Here is a 6,000-nt window from a genome sequence, read left to right on the forward strand (position 1 = left end):
GAGTAAAATAAAAAGAGGAACTTACACAAAAGTATTCATAGTAAAAGTTAGAAAATAACAAATGACTAATAATACATGAAAGGCACAAAAACAATATGCAGCTCTTTAAATAAGACTATGGGGAGCTTGGGTGGCTCAACGGATTAAGCCTCTGCCTTGGGCTCTGCCTTCGGTTCAGGTCATGATATCGGGGTCCTGGAATCAAGCCCAGCATTGGGCTCTCTGCTCAGCAGGGAGCCTGCTTCCCCCACCCCTCCTGCCTGCCTCTCTGCCTACTTGTGATCTCTCTCTCTGTCAAATAAATAAATAGGATAGTTAAAAAAAAAAACAAAAAACAAAAAAAGACTATGCATAGTATCATTGTGTGGAATAAAATAACGTTAACCAAAAAACATAGAACACAACAAACCACAAGGTTGAGGCCCCTGAGGGGCTCATTGGATTAAACACTTGACTCTTGATCTCAGCTCAGTCTTGGTCAGCTCCTTAGGTCCGAGTTCAGGCCCCGCCTTGGGCTGTGTGCTGTGTTGGACCCTACTTAAAAGGAAGAAGAAGAAGAAAAAAGGAAACACATGGCCAATGATTCCAACCATGTGAGAATGTATGTGTTCACAAATATAAAGAAACTTTGGAGTAATGTAAATAGTGTGTAGAGTTTAATATGTCTTAAGATTTCTTTATTTTCATTAAATAACTTTTTAAACATTGCTAAATTGTGCTAAATTGTTGGGACTAGTTCTAATTTTGGATGGCATTGCAATAGTTTCAGCTCACTCTAAGTAATTAAAAAAAAAAGTTGTCTAAAAAGAAGAAATTCTCAGGCAGTCATGAACCATGATAATTTTACTTGTCTGCAAACCCTGGAAAGGAAATAAATTTACTGGGAGGGGAAGAGGGTGGGGAGGGTTGTGTATCACTCTGCTAGGACTGCCTTAACCAAGTACCGCAGAACTGTGTGGCTTAAACAGAAATGGATTTTCTCACAGTTCTGGAAGCTGGAAGGTGGAGATCAAAGTGTCAGCAGGGTTGGTTCTTTCTGAAAGCTCTGAGGGGGAAAAAAAAAATCTGTTCCAGGCCACTCCCTTAGTTTGTAGATGGCCATCTTCACATTCCCATTCATTCTCCATATATGTGTGCCTATGTCCAAATGCTCCCCTTTCATAAGGACCGCAGTCATATCGGATTAGGGGCCCATCTTACTCCAGTATGACTCCATCTTCTCTAACGAAGTCCACAACCATATTTCCAAGTAAGGTCAAATCTGAGGTACTGATGATGAGGGCTTTAATCCATTAATTTAATTTAGGGGAGCAGAGAGAGGACACAATTCAACTGTCACAGGATTCAAGTGTAATCTTGTGAAAATGGCACCCACCCAACGACAAAAGCAATCGTATAATGTATCCCATCTCACGTGTATCAAAACCCTAACAACTTGAACCCAGTCAAGCCAAAGTGATGACAGCTTTCTTCCATCCTTTAACACCATCCAGGCCTTTTTAGTTGAAACCAAGGATGTTAATGAGATAAAATAGCCTAGAGGCTTCATAAATAGTATATCTGATGTGTTTAGCCTCCTGTGGGAAGGGCTTGAAGATGTGTCCAAACGCCTGGGAGGAGGGCAACACCCCTTGCACTTGAACCTCGGGAACATGGGCAGAAAGAATATGGGTTGAGAATTCCAGGAATCAGGACCCTCATCCTTGGAGGGCACACACAAATACCATCCTGCTGAAGAAGTCAGCTTTAGTGCAAGAGGCTGAGGAGAGCCCTTGCAGCTTGGGGACGATACCCCCCAAGGGTGGAATGTGGTCTCTCTGAATGGAGTCAGTCTCTTCCAATCGCCCTTACCACATGGGTGAGATGAGAAGCGACAAATTTTCACTGAGCCCTACCTCCTGTCTTCTGATGAGGTGATGAAGACCCAGAAGATCTCTGAGATAAACAAAGCCCTGTCTAACATGTCTGGGTCAATTTGTTTGTTGGTTTAAGTTCTGAAAGCACCAGAAGCCAGTTCAGTGGGGTACCGATTAAAAGGACCTCCAGGAAGAAAAGCTCTGATGTGTGATGTTTAGGGATTTCTGTGGTGTAACACTCCCGCCGGGGCTGATCTCAGGCTACAACATAAGGTCACGGAACACGGAGCTGGAGCTCCAGCACATCCCCAGGCCCCAGGGAATTGGTTTAACAGAGTCCCGAGGCTGGGAGCCTGCTGGCACAGAGCCTAGCTGGGAGCGCCCCAGTGAAAGGCAGATGGAAGGGGCAGCCCTTGTGGGTTAAGAGCAGAGGCTCCAACAGGGCAGTAGGGCCAGTGAGTGGCAAGCCATGGGCACTGGGGTGGCTCCATAAGAAGGGAGTCCACACACAGCCTCCAGGGCAGTGGGCATGGGAAATGGGCAGGAAGACCAAACACAGCAGGCAGAAGGGAGGAAGTGCATTCTTTCAGAGCTGAGAGAGGCTCACCCAGTCTGGGTAGGAGGACAGGCAACTTCAGGGCACGGGTGAGGCAATCAGAATTTTCTCAGACTGGAGGGAAACACCCCTCCTTTATGTCCCTTATTATGGCCTTTTCCTGGTAGAACCTTGCCAGGAAGAGAGACATTTAGCTTAGAGCTTTCAGGGCTCACATAGATCATTCTTGTCAACAGAGCTAAATCCCAGATGGACTTCCTCCCTGCTAGAACAGAGCAAAGCTTGTGTGAAGGCAGGCCAGAAAACCAAGACAAGCTGCTGGTTCTCCTGATACTTAAACTGGACCTCAGGGGCCTTGTGTATGGTGCAGACGAATGGCACACCTGGGCCAAACTTACTATTTCTTCCCTAGCCTAACCCTGCAGTGTTCATGCTCATCACTCTGCTTTCAATATTATTCTTGTACACTCTGTGCCCCATACTTGCTGGAGTGCTGTTTCACAGGCAAACCTGATCAGACACACATTCCTCCTACTTAAGAACCCTCTCCTGGGTCAAGTTCACTCTCACTCAGCACACAGGCTTTTTCTGACCTGACATCTTCTCCTCCCTCCAGCTTTACCTGCTGCTCTACTCCTGGTAACTTCCGTTTATCTAGGTTGTCATTCCCAAACAAGCAATGTCTTCTTGATTCCAGGCCTTCATGTTTGTGTTTCTGCTAAGTTTTTACTCTTTTCCCAGCTCTATCAGTCTATGCCCATGTCATGCATCTTAAGTCACATCTCTAGTTTTATTATTAAATTCCTAGGAGTTTTTTTTTTTTACTATCTTTTTATTGTGGCAAAAATGTATATAACATAAAACTTACCATTTTTAGGGATGCCTGGGTGGCGCAGTCAGTTAAGCGTCTGACTCTTGGTTTCAGGTCATGGTCTCAGGGTTGGGGAATGGAGCCCACCTCAGGCTCCACATCCAGCACAGAATCTGCTTAAGAGTTTCTGCATCCCCCCCTTCCCCCCCACTTTCTCTCTCTCTCTGTCTCTCTCTCTAAAATAAATAAATAAATATTTTTTAATGACTTTTTTTTTTAAAGATTTTACTTATTTATTTGCCAGAGAGCGAGATCACAAGTAGGCAGAGAGGCAGGCAGAGAGAGAGGTGGAAGCAGGCTCCCCGCTGAGCAGAGAGCCTGATGTGGGAGTCGATCCCAGGACTCTGAGATCACGACCTGAGCCGAAGGCAGAGGTTTAACCCACTGAGCCACCCAGGTGCCCCGAATGACCATTTTTAAGTGAGAAGTTTAGTGCCATTAATTACATCATTCACAATATTGTGCAACCAAGTCCACTATTTCCATAACTTTTCATCACCCTAAATAGGAACTCTCTGTGCCTCTTAAACAATAATTCTCCACACCCCATTCATCGAAACTCTGCTAACATCTAATCTACTTTCTATCTCTGTGAATTTGCCTATTCTAGATACTCAATATAAATGGAATCATACAATATTTTGTCCTATTGTGTCTGGCTTCTTTCACTTAGCATAATATTTTCAAGGTTCATTCATGTTGCAGCATATGTCAGAATTCCATCTCTTTTCCATGGTTGAATAATATTCCATTGTATAAATGTACTACATTTTGTTTATCCATTCAAATGTTGATAGACACTTGGGTTGCTTCCAACTTTGGTCTGTTGTGAATAATGCTGCTTTGAACGCTGGCATATTCTTCCCATGTTTTTCCCTCTACCGTGGTAAGATCTTCTTTCCCTTGTAGACCTGGTTAACTTCTATTTATGTCAGAGAATCCTTTATGCGTAGAAAATTGTGGAACAGGAGGCCAAACCCAATCCCCCTGACTGTGACCAGGGATATTTCCACTTTGGTCCGCTGAATGACAGGCTTCCCTAGATGGGTTATCAAAATGCATGAGGGAGGATTGCAGGCAGCAGATCCCAAGAGGGCTGGTTAGGAGGCTCTAGAAATAGGATTTAGAGCCTGGGCCAAGGGTGGCAAAAATGGGTCAGCATTTGATCCTCACAAACATCCACAGGCAGCCATTTTCATAAAGGGACGATGTGTGTGGATCACTGTGGGGTGTCTATACACGAACTGCTAGACTGGAGAAGAGTAGGAAAAAAATGGGAAACAGATGGGAAGAAGAGAGATTAGAGTAAGTGGTCGTGGGAATACTCAGCGGAACTTTAGTCAAGCTGCCAGATCATACGGTAACAATAAATATGGTCCAATAAAGACAAAGTAGGTAGTGGGATGCCAGCATGCAACTTTATTTCATCTGCTTTTACCTGCATATAAGTAATAGAGCATACTAAACACAAACAAGGAGAGTTAATTGACCGTATATTAAATGGCATGATCTAGTCTGAATTTGCTCAAATTCAGCTCATTGCTGTTACAATTCCCCCTCAAAAGCTGTCACTGAAAACCTCTTTGATTCTTTCTTTCCTACCCCGAAGCCTTGATTGAGGCCTTGTATTGAATATTGCTGGCATTTACCACGAAGTTGTAAGACATTCCAATCTGTGTACTCCGAGGTCTTTTTAGGGGCACCTGACTGGCTCAGTCGGTAGAGCATGTGACTCTTGATCCTGAGATTGTGAGTCTGAGCCCCACACGGGGTAGAGAGATTACCTAAATATAAAATCTTGAAGACAAACCATAAGTGACTCTTAATCTCACAAAACAAACTGAGGGTTGCTGGGGGGAGGGGGGTCGGGAGAAGGGGGTGGGGTTATGACATTGGGGAGGGTATGTGCTATGGTGAGTGCTGTGAAGTGTGTAAACCTGGTGATTCACAGACCTGTACCCCTGGGGATAAAAATACATTATATGTTTATAAAAAAAATAATAAAAAAATTTTAAAAAATAAAATAAAATAAAATCTTGAGAAAAAAAAAAAGTCCCTTTAGAACACTAGTCATGGGTATTCGTGAAGTAAAACTGAAAGTAAGCGGCCAGGATCTTCTTTCTGTGCCTTTTCCTTCCAGGCACCAGGTGTTAACAGGTCTGAATCATTAAGGGTGGAATCTTAGGCATGAGTAGAAAATAAATTTTGGAGATGTGGCAACCTTGCTGGCACTCCTCAGATCACACCATCAAGATACAACGCACCCTCAGCCTGGCTGAAAGGACAGTCCTGCCTGGACAGATCCTCTCAAGCCTGAGACACTGACAGGAAGTGGGCTTTGAAAGAATGTCCTGCGTCTTGGAGTTGAGCATTGCTAGACCTACTGATGCTATCTTGAAGCGGTCTGAGTGAAAAGGGTTTAGAATGGTAAAAGAGGATGTGGCTAAAAGAAGGAAGCAAAAAGAAACCTTGGGGAGTAAGCCTGGGAATCAATTTTGTCTTTCCCTCAATTTCCCAAGCTTAGGGAGAGAAACCACAGCAAAATCTAAGATAGACCTATGAGGAGCCACTAGGTGTCACCAAGTCATTCCTTGGAGCCCTTGTGCATTTCTGGAGAGTCTAGACTCTCCAGATCCAAGTCTACACTCAGGGCAGAACTGCTAACAAAGTCGCTTGGAAAGGAAAGCTCTAAAGCATTCAGGCTTTATCAGTCTTGG

Source organism: Martes martes, assembly GCF_963455335.1.
Source record: "Martes martes genome assembly, chromosome: 2".
NCBI classification, from domain to species: domain Eukaryota; kingdom Metazoa; phylum Chordata; class Mammalia; order Carnivora; family Mustelidae; genus Martes; species Martes martes.